Here is a 20301-nt window from a genome sequence, read left to right as displayed (position 1 = left end):
CGATGTATGAAGTGAGAGGGGAGAGCTGTGCTCTTCCCATCTCAGCTGTGACAGGAGTTCTAGCACAGTGCTAGGACTCCTGTTTTGGAGGTGACAGGGTCAATAAAGAGAACATGTCACCTCCAATTGCTATCACACAGGGAATTGTTTTCTCCTGTGTGATAGCAAAAAAGTTAAGTGAAAAAAATAGAAAAAAAATAAATAAATAATAAGAAATAATAATTAAATTAATAAAATAAAAATGTAAAGAATAAGAAAAATAATAAGGAAAATAATAAGAAAATTATACAAAAATTAATAAAAGTAAGCGACAAGCTACAAAAAAAAAGTGATAAAGTAAAAAATAAATAAAAAATATTTGAACTAACCGTGCCGCCCATTCTCCATTGATTTGGGGGGGGGGTTCGGTTGGCGGGGAGGGGGTGCATTGCGGGAACCTGGCCTTGGGGCGGCAGGGAGAGCAAATCCGGCCCTGCCCGTTCAAACCCATTTCCATTAATATAGAGTCACCACTCCCCACTTCCTTCCCCAACAGCCTTCACTTTTCTAGCCGTGCCTTCCACAAGATATTGAGGTGTTTCTGTGGGAATTTTGGCCAGTCAGAAGAACATATGTGAGGTCAGATAGTAAGGTGAGATGAGAAGACGTGGCTCCAATTTATACCAAAGGTGTTCAGTAGGGTTGAGGTCAGGGCTCTGTGCAGAACACTTGATTCCTCCACACCAGACTGATGATCCCATGCGTTTATGGAGCTGACTTTGTGCACTGGGTCACAGTTTTGGAAGTGCAAAATTGTATATGTTTTTGTATGTTGTAGCATTACTGGAACCCTTCAATGTCTTGAAGTCAGCGTTCCAATTCAGTAGGGTTAGGGTCAAGGCTCTGTGCAGGTTACTCAAGCTCCTTAATACCAAATTCATCAAAAAATAGTTTTCAAGGATGGTGATCAGTAGGGTTAAGTTAAGGGCTCTTTGCAGGCCACTCAAGTTCCTCAACTTTTCACAATAAATCTTAACAACAACAAGGGCCATTTGTTTCCCAACAGCTCCTGCAGAAACATAGGAAAGCCCCAGATGGCCGATCGGGTCCTGGCAGCGAGAACTGACGATGGAGGCCAGAACCTGGATATTGTCGTCAGGCCTGGGGTTTGTAAATAACGATCACAGAATATTAAATTCACCAAGTGTACATCTTAACAGTGAATTCCAATGCATACCACAAAGCATCCAGTTAAGGCCCAAACCTACGATCAAGGACAAGCCTTGGCATTGGGCCGAAAAAAATAGCTGTCTTCTGTTTCTGTTGTGAATTATTAGGATTCTTTTAACATAATTAAATGTTTTGTTATTAGTCCGTATTTATATGGTGCTCTCTCTGAAAATGAGAAAATATATAATTTGACCAAAAGTTTCAGTGGAATGCGACCATCACACCTATAAGAGCTTGTTGGACATCCCATTCCAAACCCATTTTCATTAATACCCCTCCCCACTTCCTTCCCCAACAGCCTTCACTTTTCTAGGTGTGCTCTCCACAAGATATTGATTTGTGTCTGTGTGAATTTTTTCCCAGATAGCCAGAAGCAGTGGTGGTGCGTCCATAGAGGGCGCCGGAGCACATTGCATGAATCTATGTATTGTCGCCGCTGCAGACTATTCAGATGGCCGGCCCCCTGGTGAGCGCTGGCCATCTGAATAACGGCAGCTGGTTGGCTGTGGAAGTGCCTATCAGAGCCAGCGGCTTTGAGAAATTCTGACAATTGTCCGATGGTGCATACAGACGGTCGAATAACACGTCCGTCGGACCACTGTTGTCGGAAAATTCGATCGTGTGTATGGGCCTTTAGAAGGGGTTTCCCTCACTATTAGGAGATTTCTCCCACTTGGGTCTACAGAACAGGAAGTAAAGAGATAATTTCCCCAAAAGACGCGGAGAAAAAAATATTGGGCTTTTTAACTACTTCAATACCGCACATACAGTAGTCATATGACGTCCACAAAGGGGATCTCCCATCCCGGGTGGACGTCATATGACGTCCTGGATTTTGTGCGGTGATATCTGAATGATGCCTGCAGCTAGAGGCATCATTCAGATATCATTGTGTTTCGGCTGCAATCCTGCGCACCATATGAACGATCATAGCGGCAGGTCCACTGCCAGATCACTCTTATAGGCGGCGGGAGGGAACATCCCCCCCGATCCTGCCACATCCGGTTCCTCTCCGGGCTCTCCCGTGCCATCGGGGGCCCGGAGAAAGGATCGTCCAGCGCCGGATAGGAAGCATAGAGATGACTGGGGACTAGATGGTCACTGGGCGCGATGTGATGACATCACGCCCGGGTACCCGGAAGTAAACAAAGCCGCAATTGCGGCTAGTAAGCCTGAGATCGGTGACATTTTTTTCACAATCTCATGCTTACCAGCCTAGAGGAGAGATGTGGGGTCTTATTGACCCTGAATCTCTCCATAAAGAGGACCTGTCACACACTATTCCTAATACAAGGGATGATTACATTCCTTGTAATAGGAATAATAGTGATCAAAAAAAAAATGTAAAAAAAGTGTAAAAAATAAATAAATAAGTAAAATAAGAAATAAATAACTAAAAAAAGAAAATGTAAAACACCCCTGTCCCCGTTATCTCGCGCTCAGAAACGAATGCACACGCAAGTCCCGCCCACGTATGTAAACGTCATTTAAACCACACATGTGAGGTGTCGTCGCGTGCGTTAGAGCATGTGCAACAATTCTAGCACTAGACTTCCTCTGTAACTCAAAACTGGTAACCTGTAAAAAATTTCAAAGCGTCGCCTATGGAGATTTTTAAGTAACAACGTTTTTTCTCCATTCCATGAGTGTGCGCAATTTTAAAGCGTGACATGTTAGATATCTATTTACTCGGCGTAACATCATCTTTCATATTTTACAAACAAATTGGGCTAACTTTACTGTTTTGTTATTTTTTAATTAATGAAACCATTTTTTTCCCCCAAAAAAAAAGCGTTTGAAAAATGATTGCGTAAATACCGTGCAAGATAAAAAGTTGCAATGACCGCCATTTTATTCCCTAGGGGTGTCTGCTAAAAAAAACGTATATAACGTTTGGGGGTTCTGAGTAATTTTCTAGCAAAAGAATGATGATTTGTACATGTAGGAGAGAAGTGCCAGAATAGGCCCGGTAAGGAAGTGGGAATAAAAGCCCGGTATTGAAGGGGTTAGCCATTCCATATTTAATCCAAAGTTAAAAAATAAAATGAAGAAAGAAAAAAAAAAAGTTTTGATTTTTTTTTTATATAAAGTCACCACCCTTCTGCTCCGTTGTATGTACTCTATTTGGACTGACATGCTGGTATTCTGCCGCACAGAGAGTTAAAGACAATGCTGAACCAGCAAACCTTTGGGCTGCAACTTTTCCACTAGCCCTGGCTCATTGCACATAGCCGGAGCTGAGACATGACAAAATGTCTTCCCAGTTCATTGTACTGAAGCCAATTGGTAACAGTCTGCAGGCTTCTCGGTGACCCCATACAAGGAGTCGGCTGATTGAACGCATCGCGCCATGAAGTGCAAGTGATGAAATGTCAGATCTGGGAGGCTCTGACCCCGGCCAAATGGCTTGGAAAGAATGATGGAGAAGGGCAGGTAACGGAGACGTCAGGCAAAGATATTGAAAAAACTTGAACTTTTAGATGGCTTACACAACTTTTCATATCACATCAAGCGATGAAAGTAAAGCTTTATGCTCCACATATATGAATTGTAACTTTGAAACTTAGGGGTAGATTCATAAAGAAGTTACGCTGGCGTATCTATTGATATGCCGCGTAAATTCAAAGCTGCGCCGGCGTATCTTCTTTCTGTATTCAGAAAGCAAGATACGCCGAAATTAGGCTAAGATACGTCTGACGTAAGTCTCTTACACCGTCAAATCTTAGGGTGCATATTTACGCTGGCCGCTAGGTGGCGCTTCCATCGATTTCAGCGTAGAATATGTAAAAGAGCTGGATACGCCGATTCAGAAACGTACGTGCGCCCGGCGGATTTTTTTACGTCGTTTGCGTAAGACTTTTTCCGGCATAACGTTGCTGCTATATGAGGCATAGCAAATGATAAGTATGGACGTCGTTCCCGCGTCGAATTTTGAAAATTTTACTACGTTTGCGTAAGTCGTTCGAGGAAAATAAGTTAGCCTTCTTCATTGACTCCAGTGCATTTCACCAAGATGAAAAAAATTGTCTAAATCTCCAGATTTTACCAAAGTTTTCAGGCAATTAAAACATTTAAAGTTTCACTCAATCTGTCCTCATACTTAATGTTTTGGGTACTATTTGTGTTTTATTTTTATATATTTTTTTTTCTTACATCTTCTAATTTTTTTCACTGGCTGTTAAAATTGTTTAATTTCTGTAAAAAAAAAAGAAAAAAAGAAAAAATTAAAGAAGACATGTTGTGGCCACCATTACCCTCAAAACCTATGCAAAAGACCATTGTAGCCTTAAAAAAAATCTTAATTAATTAAGAAAAAATAGAAAAAAATGCAAAAGACCATTGTAGCCTTAAAAAAAATCTTAATTAATTAAGAAAAAATAGAAAAAAATTCCTAAATCTTCAGATTTTACCAAAATTTCAGGCAATTAAAAAAATTAAAGTTTCACTAATTTTTTCCTCATACTTAATGTTTTGGGTACTATTTGTGTTTTATTTTTATATATATTTTTTTCTTCTTACTGTACATCATCTATTTTTTTTTCACTGGCTGTTAAAATTGTTTAATTTCTGTAAAAAAAAAAGAAAGAAAAAAAAAGAAGACATGTTGTGGCCACCATTACCCTCAAAAGCTATGCAAAAGCCCATTGTAGCCTTAAAAAAAAAATCTTAATTAATTAAGAAAAAATAGACATGTTGTGGCCACCATTATCCTCAAAGGCTATGCAAAAGCCCATTGTAGCTTTAAAAAAAATCTTAATTAATTAAGAAAAAATAGAAAAAAATTGCCTAAATCTTCAGATTTTACCAAAATTTCAGGCAATTAAAAAACTCAAAATTTCACTCAACATGTCCTCATACCTATTTCACCTAATGTCCTTGGTACTATTTGTGCTTTATTTTTATATCTTTTATCTTTTTTCTTTCACTTTCGCATTTCACCAAGGTGATTTTTTTTTTTTTTTGCTGAAATCTCCAGATTTTTGCCAAATTTTCATGAAAGACTCCCAATATTACTCAACCTGTCCTCATACCTGCCTCACACCTACCCTACCCTCACAAAAAAAAAAGACCAAAAACAAAAAAAAAATTAATCTTTCCCATATTTTTAGTCCAAACACTAAGGGCCAGATTCACAGAAGAAGTATGCTGGAGTATCTACTGATACTCCGGCGTACTTTCAAATTTGCCGCGTCGTATCTTTAGTTTGAATCCTCAAACCAAGATACGACAGCTTTTGGCTTTGATCCGACAGGCGTACGGCTTCGTACGCCTTCGGATCGTAGGTGTAATACTTTGGCGCCTAAGCTAATTAGCTTTTTCCGGCGATTCACGAAGGTACGCGCGGCCGTCGCATTCTCTTACGTCGTCGCTAGTCGGCTTTTCCCGGCGTATAGTTAAAGCTGCTATTTCGTGGCGTATAGATAGATGTGCCATGTTAAAGTATGGCGATCGTTCCCGCGTCGAATTTCAAATTTTTAATTTTTTTTGCGTAAGTCGTCCGGGAATACGAAAGTACGTTACGCACGTCGCCATTCAAAACATTACGTCGGGCGACGTCATTTCGCGCAAAGCACGGCGGGAAATTTCCAAACGGAGCATGCACAGAACGTTCGGCGCGGGAACGCGCCTAATTTAAATGGTACACGCCCCATTTGAATTAGGCGGGCTTGCGCCGGACAGCTTTACGCTACGCCGCCGAAAGTTTACACGCAAGTGCTTTGTGAATCAAGCACTCACGCTGGAAACTTGCGGCGGCGTAACGTAAATGGGATACGATACGCTGCCGCAAATCTACATGAATCCGGGCCAGTATCTTTCCCATATTTTTAGTCCAAACACTAATTTTGCAGAAGCCTTGAGCCTGACATAGATTACCCTTCAACACATCTATGAGCGAAAAAAAATAAAAGAAAAAGAAAAAAAACTGTAATGAGCGTCTGAAGAGAAAAACAGAAAGAAAGTTAATGAATTTCACAGCGGATATTCGGCGCCGAGTCGGACACTTGACGGGCCTGATCTATCCTTATCACTCCATGTTTAGACATTTAAAACACATTATAAAGAGCTACACACTGTGATAATGCCATCATTCCCACGAACGGGCAGAATTATTGTGACATAAAGATATGTCGATGTGTCAGACTTATTTAAGAGTAAACAACGGCGTATCTGCATAATAATCACACGTCGTTTGTTAGCCGATAATAATTTTTTTCCATCTAGCCAGTCTATTTTATTTATTATGAGTGATGTCACGTGGGCGAGTTTACTCGCAGCGCTTTTTCCTAATAGAATGAGCTGTTTACAATGGGAAATAAAAACCAATGTATATCTGTCTGTAAATCTAGACGGTCTCCCAAACCAGACGGCCCAGATTCTCAGAGGGCTTACGACGGCGCAACGCCATGCACGCCGTCGTAAGTCCTAATCTGTGCCGTCGTATCTATGCGACTGATTCTTAGAATCAGTTACGCATAGATATCCATTAGATCCGACAGGCGTAAGGCTCTTACGCCGTCGGATCTTAAATGCATTTTTTTTTTTACCGCTAGGTGTCGCCACCGTCGTTTTCCCCGTCGAGTATGCAAATTAGCTAGATACGCAAATTCCCGAACGTACGCACGGTCGACGCAGTGAAGTTACGACGTTTACATTAGGTTTGCGCGGCGTAAAGTTGCCCCTGCTATATGAGGGGCAACCAATGTTAAGTATGGCCGTCGTTCCCGCGTCGAAATTTAAAAATTTACGTCGTTTGCGTAAGTCGTCCGTGAATGGGGCTGGACGCCATTTACGTTCACGTCGAAACCAATGACGTCCTTGCGACGTCATTTGGAGCAATGCACCCTGGGATATTTTCCGGACGGCGCATGCGCAGTACGTTTGGCGCGGGAACGCGCTTAATTTAAATGCTCCACGCCCCCTACCCGGCTAATTTGAATTAGGCGGGCTTGCGCCGGGTGATTTATTCTACGCCGCCGCAACTTTACAGGCACGTGCTTTGTGAATAAAGCACTTGCCTGTAAAACTTGCGGCGGCGTAACGTAAATGACATACGTTACGCCGCCGCAGAGATACGCCGGATCTACGAGAATCTAGGCCATTGTGTTTGGCCCTACGCTGGGCACTCACACACAGTCAAGGAGGATATTTTGTTTATTGTTACCGTGTTTCCCCAAAAATAAACCCGGGTCTTAAATTAATTTTGACAACCAAAAACAGACTAGGGCTTATTTTCGGGGGGTGTCTTATTTATTTACGTTATGTACAATGATCTTAAAGTGGTTGTAACTCTAAGGCCCCGTACACACGACCGAACATGTCCGATGAAACTGGTCCACGGACCAGTTTCAGCGGACATGTTCGGTCGTGTGTACGGCCGACCGGACAATTTTCCGGCGGATCGGACAGGTTTCCAGCGGACAAATGTTTCTTAGCATGCTAAGAAACATGTCCGCTGGAAGCCTGTCCGTCGGACATGTTCGGTCGTCTGTACAGACTCACCGGACATGTCCGCTCGGCCGAAAGCCCTCGCATGCGTCGAAGTGGTTTGACGCATGTGTGGAAGCATTGACCTTCCAGGGTCGCGCACGTCGCCGCGTCATCGTCGCAGCGACGGCGCGGCCACGTCATCGCGTATCGTGTCTGCGCGGATTTCTGTTTGATGGTGTGTACAACCATCAGACAGAAATCCGGCAGCGGACATGTCCGTCCGTGTGTATGAGGCCTAAAAAAATAAAAATGATAGCATGATAGATTACATAGTTCTTCTGCTCTGCTCTTCTTCTTTGCGCCGGGATCCCCGCTGGTGTCGGCCCGCTCAGTGCACTGAGGAGGGGTGGTCGCAGGCGGGAGGAGAGCGGAGGAGGGGGGAGCCGGTGTCCCGCTGGCGTCAGCCAGGGGGAGAGTAGATCCACGAAGGTTTTTCCCTTCGTGAAGTCGCTGTAAGTGTTAGTTTGCCGTCGCAAAGATAGGGTACCTTTTACAAAGTGTAAAGTTAGTACACCATGTAAAAGTATACCCGTCTTTCCAGCGTCGCTGTCAAATTTTTTTAAAAATTTTTATTTTTCCCGCCGCAACTCTTTTTTACCCGACTCGCCCCATTTGAATTGGCCCACCTTGCGCCGGACTGATTTAGGATACACCGCCGCAAATTTCCAGGTAAGTGCTTTGTGGATCGGGCACTAACTTGGGCAATTTGCGGCGGTGTAACTTAAATCGGAAAAGTTACGTTGCGCCCGCTGGTTGTGGATCTGGCCCTAAAAGTCCATGTATGGTGACCACAATGTAAAATATTCTTCCAAATAACAACACTGGATGTGGAATGGCTGATCGCCTGAGGGTATCAAGGTGACTTCACATAAAGACAAGGGCCCAGATTCACAAAGCACTTACGCCAACGTATAGCACGTTACGCCAACGTAAGTGCAAATGGTTAGTGGTTAACATGATGGCAAAGCAACATGTTCTATGGGCTTTTTATTTGCCTTCTTCTGGATCAGCCAACGTTTTATTTATTTTTATTTATTTTTGCTTCAACCCAATGGACAATTGTCCATTCATTCTTGCTACATCTTGCCATACTACAAAACACATTCATCGTACTCAAACTCGAACCGCTAAAAAATCCTCATTTGCATACGCCAGCGTCTCCTCTCTGCGCCGGGCTCACCTAATGTTACAACTCCCATTTTAAAGCTCTTGAGAATGCCAGCAGATGGAAGGGAGAGCGGGTCAAATCCAGACACACCCCTAAATCTTGAGCTTAACCATTATCCCAGCATTAGTAATGGTATTACAACAAAAATGCTATTATCACAGTAATGCTAATGAAAAATGAAATGACATCGCTGCAGAAATACTAGAACCTAGAATATCATTATGGCACAAATGTAATACGGCAAAACAAATGTATTCCCAATTCACTTCCTGGGCAAAAGTCTGTGATGGAGAATGTGAAGTGGTTAAAAAAAAAAGTGAGGCCCCGTACACACGACCGAGTTTCTCGGCAGAATTCAGCCAGAAACTCGATCGGAGCCGTATTCTGCCGAGAAACCCGGCCGTGTGTACACTTTTGGCCAAGGAAACCGACGAGGAACTCGTCGAGCCAAATAGAGAACATGTTCTCTATTTCCTTGTTAGTCAATGAGGAAACTTGGCTCGCCGAGATCCTCGGCGGCTTCACACGGAACTCGACGAGCAAAGCGATGTGTTTTGCCCGCCGAGTTCCTCGGACATGTGTACGGGGCCTGAGTGATAGGGCTCATGCACACCATTGCGTTGCATTAACGTCAGTGCATTGACGTACCTTATGCACCACAACGCATCAATATATCTTCTGTCTATCTGTAGCTTTAGTACAAATTCTAGCCCTTTGGATAGCCCCTGGGGGACACATTTGAGGCCCTATGTATTGACCAGATTGACCACTACTATTGTGTACTGTCTGGTCAGCCTCAAGAACACGGCAATCCCTGTTGTACCATACTAAGGTTTAACAGGAGAGGTTCCACTCAGAACAGGCCTCGCTCAAAGAAGTTGAGGTCACGTGCTCAGCATCATATCCAGAGGTTATCTTTGGGAAATAGACGTATGAGTGCTGCCAGCATTGCTGCAGAGGTTGAAGGGATGGGGGGGGGGGGGGTCAGCCAGTCAGTGCTCAGACCATACGCCGCACACTGCATCAAATTGGTCTGTATGGCTGTCGTCCCAGAAGGAAGCCTCTTCTAAAGATGATCCACAAGAAAGTCTGCAAACAGATTAAGGACATGGATTACTGGAACCATGTCCTGTGGTCTGATGAGACCAAGATAAACGTATTTTAGCAAAGAAAGGGTATTACAACCCATGTATGAAGGATGCTGCACACCCCTGATAATACTCAAAGAAAAGGAAATTTACCCCTAGGGGCTTTGTGTTGCAGCACGGTATAAATAATGTACAAGTAGGTAAAAAAGTATACATTTATTGATAGGGTATCAAAACAGAGCCCCTAGGCAAAAAAGGGGAACTCAGGATATGAGCATTAATAAAATCAATCCATAAACAGAAAGGCAAAGAAATACATCACAACATGGTAACAATGATAATTCAAATTTGAACAGTACTATATGCATATAAGCACTATGTGCGGAAAAAAAAGCCCCTACGCGTTTCGACCTTCGTAGTAGCGGTCTTCTTCAGGGAGCCAATGTTTTTACGCAGACATAGGTTCTATGAAGAAAATATATGCAGATAAATCAAAAAGTAAACAACAAACATAATCATGAAGAGGACCTGTCCACCCCAACATAAGGATAAAGGTGGGGGTGCATGGTCTCATCCCATAACAATATAATAAAATAAACAATGATGTACATACCCTATCAATACATTTATACTTTTTTACCTACTTGTACATTATATATACCGTGCTGCAACACAAAGCCCCTAGGGGTAAATTTCCTTTTCTTCAAGATAAACGTATTTGGTGTCAGATGGTGACAAGCGTGTGTGGCGGCAACCAGGAGAGGAGAACAAAGACAAGTGTGTCTTGCCTGCAGTCAAGCATGGTGGTGGGAGTGTCATGGTCTGGGGCTGCATAAGTGCTGCCGGCACTGGGGGGCTACAGATCATTGAGGGAACCATGAATGTCAACATGTACTGTGACATACTGAAGCAGAGCATGATCCCCTCCCTTCACAGACTGGGCCGCAGGGCAGTATTCCAACATGATAACGACCCCAAACACACCTCCAAGATGACCACTGCCTTGCTAAAGAAGCTGAGAGTAAAGGTAATGGACTGGCCAAGCATGTCTCCAGACCTAAACCCTATTGAGCATCTGTGGACATCCTCAAAGGAAGGCGGAGGAGCCAGTGCTGTATTATGGCCTAGGCCGACAAGGCCCAGGCCTAGGGCGGCACCTTGCAGGGGGTGGCAAAAAAGGCTGTCCCCCTGTCCTCATCCCATCCTGTCCTCATCCCATCCTTTCCTCCTGTCCTCATCCCATCCTGTCCCTCGGTCCTCATCCCATCCTATTCCTCTGTCCTCATCCCATCCTATCCCTCTGTCCTCATCCCATCCTGTCCCTCTGTCCTCATTCCATCCTATCCCTCTGTCCTCATCCCATCCTGTCCCTCTGTCCTCATCCCATCCTGTCCCTCTGTCCTCATCCCATCCTATCCCTCTGTCCTCATCTCATACTGTCCCTCTGGCCTCATCTCATACTGTCCCTCTGTCCTCATCCCACCGCGTCCCTCTGTCCTCCTCCCATGAAAATGACAGGGCGGGTCTTAAAAAGGAAGGGGCGTAGTCTTGACAGGAGGGGGTGCGTCATATATAAAGTAGGGGGTGTGCAAGTTTCGTCAGGCCTAGGTCAGCACAAAACCTAAATACACCCCTGGGAGGAGCGCAAGGTCTCCAACATCCACCAGCTCTGTGATGTCGTCATGGAGGAGGGGAAGAGGACTCCAGTGGCAACCTGTGAAGCTCTGGTGAACTCCATGCCCAAGAGGGTTAAGGCAGTGCTGGAAAATAATGGAGGCCACACAAAATATTGACACTTTAGGCCCAATTTGGACATTTTCTCTTAGGGGTGTACTCACTTTTGTTACCAGCGGTTTAGACATTAATGCCTGTGTGTTGAGTTATTTTGAGGGGACAGCAAATGTACACTGTTATACAAGCTGTACACTCACTACACAACATTGTAGCAAAGTGTCATTTCTTCAGTGTTGTCACATGAAAAGATAGAAGAAAATACTTACAAAAACGTGAGGGGTGTACTTACTTTTGTGAGATACTGTGTATATTTCTGCTTTTTTTGTACAGTAAGCATAAAAAAAAAAGGTGTCACATGGATGATGTTACGTGTCGAGTTTAGATGCAAATAGTTTTGAGCGGAGTTCCTATAGAAGTGTACCTAACATCCGAGTGCACTTGCGCTCTATCAGTCTAGCACAAGGCACATGCCATGCCTTGTAATAGCCCCATCCATCACGCGGCTGCCCCCTCAGGAGACTATGGCGGCCGGTGCGCGTGTGCGTGTGTAGGCAGCTCGTGAAGGTCGTTGTCAGCATTCTGCCGGGTGGCTGATATTGAATTTTGAGCTGAAAATTCCGCAGCCAGCAATTCTTAAAGGTTTCGTCCTCCGTCTGTGAAGCTCGTACTATAGAGAGAGAGATCCCTTTATAATACCGCACCTCGGCTCTGCAGGTTATTGCGAGATTTTACTGTATTGAGGAGGAAGGGACGCAACTTTATACCTGGTAGATTGCATGACAGTTTTGCTGCAAATAGCCCCCTCCTGGTTGTGATCACACCTCCCATGTCATCTATTCACTAATCAGTCGCATCAAACCCTCAGGCCCGGATTCTCAGAGGACTTACGACGGCGTAGCGCCATGTACGCCGTCGTAAGTCCGAATCCGAGCCGTCGTATCTATGCGCCTGATTCTTAGAATCAGTTACGCATAGATTTCTATTCTATTAGGTAGATTCAGTAAGAGTTAGGCCGACTTATCAGTAGATAAGCCAACCTAACTCAGAATCTACGCTGACTTATGTTTAAGTGTATGCTCAAACAGAGATACGCTTAAACATATCTAAGATACGACGGCTTGCGTAGGCTCAAACCCGACAGTACAGTGGACAGTGGGAGACCGTAAACAAGGTGAGGCTGCAAATGGGCACAGTGAGGCTGCAGATGGGCACATTAAGGCTGCAGATGGGCACAGTGAGGTTGCAGATGGGCACAGAGAGGCTGCAGATGGGCACAGAGAGGTTGCAGATGGGCACATTGAGGCTGCAGATGGGCACAGTGAGGCTGCAGATGGGCACAGTGAGGTTGCAGATGGGCACAGTGAGGCTGCAAATGGGCACAGTGAGGCTGCAGATGGGCACAGTGAGGCTGCAGATGGTCACAGATGGACACGGTGAGGCTGCATATGGGCACAATGAGGCTGCAAATGGGCATAGTGGGGCTGCAGATGGGCACAGTGAGGTTGCAAATGGCAACAGTGAGACTGCAGATGGGCACAGTGAGGCTGCAGATGGGTACAGTGAAGCTGCAGATTGGCACAGAGTGAGGCTGCAGATGGGCACAGTGAGACTGCAGATGGGCACTGAGGCTGAAAATGGGTACTGTGAGGCTGAAAATGGGCACAGTGAAGCTGCTCATGGGCACAGTGAGGCTGCAGATGGGCACAGTGAGGCCTCGTACACACGACCGAACATGTCCGCTGAAACTGGTCCGCGGACCAGTTTCCACAGACATGTTCGGTCGTGTGTAGGGCCGACCGGACAATTTTCCGGCCTAGCGGACAGGTTTCCAGCGGACAAAAGTTTCTTAGCATGCTAAGAAACTTGTCCGCTGGAAGCCTGTCCGTCGGACATGTCCGATGGTCAGTACGACTCATCGGACATGTCCGCTGGCCCGAGAACCCGCGCATGGCGTCGAGGTGATTCCACACATGTGTGGAAGCATTGAACTTCCGGGTTTGCGGACGTGGTGGCGTCAACGTCACCGCCACGTCACCGCGCTGTCTGTCTGCGGGGATTTTGGTTTAATGGTGTGTACAACCATCAGACCGAAATCTCCGAGCGGACATGTTCGCTCGTCTGTACAAGGCCTGAGGCTGCAGATGGGCACAGTGAGGCTGCAGATGGGCACAGTGAAGCTGTAGATGGGCATTGTTTTACCAGTAGCTGTGGCATTTCCCACCCCTAGGCTTATACTCGCATCATGAGCTTTTTACAATTTTTTGGGGGGACATTTTTCATAGCAAAAAGTAAAAAATAAAAATTTTTTTTTTCCAAAATTGACGCTACTTTTTTGTTTATAGCGCATAAAATGAAAACCGCAAAGGTGATCCAATACCTACAAAAGAAAGCTCTAATTGTCTGAAAAAAGAGGACGTCAATTTTGTTCGGTTGCAACGTCGCACGACCGCGCAATTGTCAGTTAAAGCGACGCAGTGGTGCTGTATTACAAAAAATGGCCTGGGGGGGGGGGGGGGGCTACTGTAAGTGGTTCATGTGCGTGTAAAGGCAGGTTTAAAAAACAAAAACGAAAACAAAAAATTTAAAAAAGTAGGGCAATTGTCCAGGATATACAGTAGATTTCTTTGCCAAACAAAATGCCACCCAGTTAGGCTTTAGATCCACTTAAAGATCTGTGCCCACCACCCACGTCGTCCTCGGCAGCTCTAGCTCATCGCCAATCCATTCATTTTAAAGCAAGCCGCAAAAAGCCCAAACATGCATACCGTACAAGTAAAGAAATCTTTTTTTCCATCTCTATTCAGCATTCACGGATCTTGTGTGTTTTTTTTTTTTATAATGAAACACTAAAAAGAAATAAAAAAGAAGAAACAAACCAACACAGTAGTGATTTGCAGAGGGGCGGTGAAGCCGTTTCCACTTAGCAAACGTTTTGCGTATTAACTTTTCTATTGAAACACTCAAAGTGATTTTTTTTTTCTCAAGCCACCCCACTGCTGGAAGCAAATGAAAAAATTAGAATGGGCATTTGGGCTAATAACAGGAATCAAGCCGGAGCGGTGTTTTCAAGCCGCATAAGAAATAAAAAATAAATAAAAAAAAGCCGCCTCTAAGCCATAAAAAAAATAAAAAAGTTCTCACAAAAAAAAATTGATAACAGAGAAGACGGCTAGGAAACGGCGATAATTTCAGATCTGCAGGAGTCATTTCTTATTGAGATTCCCCCCTCGGCTAATAGGCTGCCAGCCAGAGGCGGCTGGTGGTCAAAATTTTTGGGGTTGGGCGCAAACAAACTGAAAAAAAAACAAAAACAATTGCAACCACTGTGCCCATCAATTGCCGCCACTGTGCTATCAAATGCAGCTACTGTGCCATCAAACGCAGCCACTGTACCCATTAATTGCCGCCACTGTGCCATCAAACGCAGCTACTGTGCCCATCAATTTCTGCCACTGTGCCATCAATTGCTGCCACTGTACCCATTAATTGCCGCCACTGTGCCATCAAACGCAGCTACTGTGCCCATCAATTTCTGCCACTGTGCCATCAAATGCAGCCACTGTGCCCATCAAACGCAGCCACTGTGCCCATTAATTGCCGCCACTGTGCCATCAAACACAGCCACTGTGCCCAAACGCAGCCACTGTACCCATTAATTGCCACCACTGTGTCCATCAAACGCAGCCACTGTGTCATCAATTGCCAACCTCTGTGCCATCAAACGCAGCCACTGTACCCATAAAATGCAGCCACTGTACCCATTAATTGCCGCCACTGTGCCCAAACGCAGACACTGTACCCATTAATTGTCACCACTGTGCCCATCAATTGCCACCACTGTGCCATCAAACGGAGCTACTGTGCCCATCAATTTCTGCCACTGTGCCATCAAACGCAGCCACTTTGCCATCAATTGCTGCCACTGTGCCATCAAACGCAGCCACTGTGCCATCAATTGCCGCCACTGTGCCATTAATTGCCGCCACTGTCCCAGCAAATGCAGCCACTGTGCCATCAAACGCAGCCACTGTGCCCATCAATCACAGCCACTGTGCGCATCAAATGCAGCCACTGTACCCATTAATTGCCGCCATTGTGCCCATCAAACACATCCACTGTGTCATCAATTGCCGCCACTGTGCCATCAAACGTAGCCACTGTGCCCATCAAACGCAGCCACTGTACCCACAGCTTGAGATAGAGAAAGGAGCTGTGTGTTAGTGGGCGTCCTGACCCTCCTGCTCGCCCCCTCAAGAGGCTTTCTCCCTGGTGTGGAGTGTTGTGCTCGCCCCCTCCCTTGGACTACAGGAGAGTCAGGACGCTCTCTATGTTGAAGATAGAGAAAGGAGCTGTGTGTTAGTGGGCGTCCTGACTCTCCGGTAGTCCAAGGGAGGGGGCGAGCACGACACTCCACACCAGGGAGAAAGCCTTGCATTACTGTGTGGAGTTACAGACAGAAGAACAGGAAGTGAGGATTTCTCAGAAGAAATAAGGACATTTAAAAGCAAAATGGAAGGATGAGGTAAGTGAAGGAGGACTGCACTAAGGTAAAGGAAGATATTTAGGGGAAAAAATGTTACCTCTACAACCCCTTTAAAGCAGGGGTTCACCCTCAAAATGAAGTTTACATCAATCATATCGGTAAGCACAATAAAGGATTCTAGCGTTGAAATTTTTTGGCCAATCTGTACCCTTAAAGGAACACTAAAGGTTCGTTTTTTATTAGATCAATTGATTGCTGTAAGCTAGAGTATTTAAATATCACTTACCTCGTTTTTCCTTTTGACCTCCAAAATACAGTAATCCAGGTTTGAAAATGCCATTTCCTGTCTCTCCTCTTCTTGCTTTCCACCAGCATCTGAGCCGTTTTGCATGGTGGAAAGCAGAATGTGCTCACCCCCTCCCTATGACTACAGCCCTGCGTGAAGATGCTCTCTTATCCCTCACAGGCATGGAGGCTAAGCCTAATGGGAACTGTAGTTCCCATTAGGCCGTGATGTAGCAAGAATGAATGCGCACCGCAAACCAGGAAGTCAGTGAGAATAATGATTCAGGAGTGATGGAGGTGAATAAAACGGCTCGATTTCAACAGATATCAAACTAGTTATAATGCAAAACATTACTTTTTACTTTATCAGCTACTGTCAGACTTTAATTTAAGAGGAAAATATATTTTTGTCTTTACAACCCCTTTAAGCCTCGTACAGACGAGCGGACCTGTCCGATGAAAACGGTCCGCGGACCGTTTTCATCGTACATGTCCGCTGGGATCATTTGGTCTGATGGCTGTACACACCATCAGACCAAATTCCCCGCGGACAGACGACGCGGTGACGTGGCGGTGACGATGACGCGGCGACATGCACGAACCCGGAAGTTGAATGCTTCCACGCATGCGTCGAATCACTTAGACGTCATGCGCGGGTTCTCGGGCCAGTGGACATGTCCGATGAATCGTACTAACCATCGGACATGTCCGACGGACAGGCTTCCAGCGGACATGTTTCTTAGCATGCTAAGAAACTTTTGTCCGCTGGAAACTGTCCGATCCGCCAGAAAACTGTCCGGTCGGCCCTAAACACGACCGAACATGTCTGCTGAAACTGGTCCGACGGACCAGTTTCAGCGGACATGTTCGGTCGTGTGTACGAGGCCTTACCTGTAATCCGCTCATCTTCCGGGTCTTCTTCCCTGCGGGGAGTGGGCGTGTCGCTCCTTTCCCCGGCATTGCGGCAATCGTTGTTGCAGGGTGTCAGTCTGACACCCCACAACACCGATCAAGGTAAAGAGTCTCTCACGGAGACTCTTTACCACGTGATCAGCCGTGTCCAATCACGGCTGATCACGATGTAAACAGGAAAAGCCGGTAATCGGCTTTTCCTCGCTCGTGTCTGTCAGACGCGAGTAGAAGAGAGCCAATCGGCTGCTCCTGTGACAGGAGAGGGTTTGTGCTGATCGATTATCAGCACAGCCCCCCCGAAGATGCCCACTGGACCACCAGGGATGGCCACTAGACCAACAGGGATTAAAAAAAATATATAGTATGCCACCCTAGACCACCAGGGATGAGAAGGACACAAAAAATGGATGCCAATCAGTGCCGCAATGGATGCCAATCAGTGCCCACAATGGGCATCACTGATTGGCAGGCATTGTTTGGCACTGATTGGCATCCATTAGTACAACACATACGATAGTGCCCATCTATGCCCATCCGTGCCGCCTATCCGTGCCCAGCCGTGCCGCCTATCCGTGCCCAGCCGTGCCGCCTATCCGTGCCGCCTATCTGTGCCCATCTGTGCCACCTATCCGTGCCCATCCGTGCCGCCTATCCAAGCCCATCCATGCCGCCTATCCGTGCCACCTATAAGTGCCCATCCGTGCCGCCCATCAGTGCCGCATATTAGTGCCCATCAATGCCACCTCATTGGTGCCCATCAGTGCCGCCTTTTCAGTGCCCGTCAGTGCAGTACCATCAGTGCCCATCAGTGAAGGAGAAAACTTACTTATTTACAATGTTTTATAACAGAAACAAAAAAAAAACATATTTTTTCTAAATTTTTGGTCATTTTTTTATTTTTTTTGCAGAAAATAAAAATCCCAGAGGTGATCGAATACCACCAAAAGAAAGCTCTATTTGTGGGTACAAAATGATAAAAATTTAGTTTGGGTACAGTGTAGCACGACCGCGCAATTGTCATTCAAAGTGCAACAGCGCTGAAAGCTAAAAATTGGTCTGGGCGGGAAGGTGTATAAGTGCCCGGTATGGAAGTGGTTAATCTTAAAAAAAAAAAAAAAGTTTTCCCGCGGAACCCCCGCTTTAAGCTTTCTTGATTAGGGTAGGTGTGAACAGCATAGATCTGAGCTGCAGTGCTGGGTTTTTACAAGCAGGTGGCGACATTTTTTACATGTTGCTTTCCTAAGCAGGTGCAACGAACAACAGGACACATGTTTTCCCGATAAAATTAAAAAAAAAATTTGTTTGTTTATGAATTGGACTTCTGAAGGCTGCAAAGAGGAGGACGAGAGCTCAACCCAAACACTAATTTATGGAGCTTTCTGAATCTTTTCAGTAAAATTAGTTCGAAGAGTATATTAAAGCAGATATTAGATTTTCCATGTCAGTGCAAGTTAGTAATATGATTCATGGCACAAATGATTTACTGGGATGTGCCACCCACCCTTCCGTTGGCGGCTGTAACATGCATGTTTGATTAAAGATTGCCAGTAACAGGGTCACGTCCCTTCCTTTTATCATAGTTCATGAAGCCCTGCAGGAAATGGAACATTACATCAAAACACCTCTGAGTAATTACCAATGCCTTTCTATTTGCCACCTTAAAGCAGAAGCGATCCATCACGCGCAGACACAAAGAATAATTGCCCTGTTAAATGCCAGCTATAGCTTATTCGGGAGCCTCCGTCGTCTTGGTCCTCGTGCTCCAGCATTCCCAAGCTCGCAATCAAAGGCCTTATGTTCATCAAAGCAAATTTTATTCCGGGGAAAGAACGTGTCTTTTGGTTATAAATCTCCCGCTTTGGCCCATCCCTGGTGACTGGCGCGGTACAAATGTCTCACATGGGGCATAGTTAGCTCGTTGTCTGTGCCCTCAATATGTTATCTAACGTTTTCCATGGCCTATTCCATGGGGGGGTCAGATATATTATGGAAGGGTTTTGAAGGCACCACCGACTCTGCGGCATTTTCCCATTTTACGCCTTTTTAGGTATTACGCCAAGAAGAAAACGTACGTGTGTGAGCCGCGGGGCCTTTGATTTTATGCAAATTGTGGATTGTGATAATATTATAAGGAATCCCAGTTGGCTCTGGAGGGATCCACATTCTGACGGAGTTGTCCTAGATAAACATCTAAAAGTTCCATTAAGTTGTAATATCTCTATTTTAAAATGTTACTAAACCCACAACAGTAAGGCCCCTTTCACACTGGGGCTAGCAGGGCCGATCCTAGGCAGGGTGCACAGGGTGCATTGAACCCAGGCGCCTGCAGAGGTGGGGGCGCCGAAGTGGCAGAGTTCTCCTCTCCCTTCTCTCCTTGTTTGTGTCCGTCCAGAACCAGTGTTCTGAGCATAGGTGTGTGTCCGCCCAGAACTGATGTGTCTCTGACCATCTCTTTTATCTTCATCGTCTTCTGTTCTGTGTCTGCAGTCTCTGATTATTTCCTGTATTATGTCTGCAGTCTCTGACCGTCTCCTGTATTATGTCTGCAGTCTCTGACCGTCTCCTGGACTATGTCTGCAGTCTCTGACTGTCTCCTGTACTATGTCTGCAGTCTCTGACTGTCTCCTGTATTATGTCTGCAGTCTCTGACTGTCTCCTGTACTATGTCTGCAGTCTCTGACTGTCTCCTGTATTATGTCTGCAGTCTCTGACCATCTCCTGTACTCTGTCTGCAGTCTCTGACCGTCTCCTGTACCATGTCTGCAGTCTCTGACCATCTCCTGTATCATGTCTGTAGTATGTCTAGGGGTCTTTCTAACAGACTCTCTAACAGAAGCCCTCTCTGTGTCCATCAGAGAGGCCCAACTCCAGGTCCCAATAAAGTACTCTGCTTCTCTTCCTGTATTTTGTTTATTGTTAGGAGATCATGTAAG

The sequence above is a fragment of the Rana temporaria genome, chromosome 2 (assembly GCF_905171775.1).
Source record: "Rana temporaria chromosome 2, aRanTem1.1, whole genome shotgun sequence".
In the NCBI taxonomy this organism is placed as follows: domain Eukaryota; kingdom Metazoa; phylum Chordata; class Amphibia; order Anura; family Ranidae; genus Rana; species Rana temporaria.
This window is presented reverse-complemented; position numbering follows the sequence as displayed.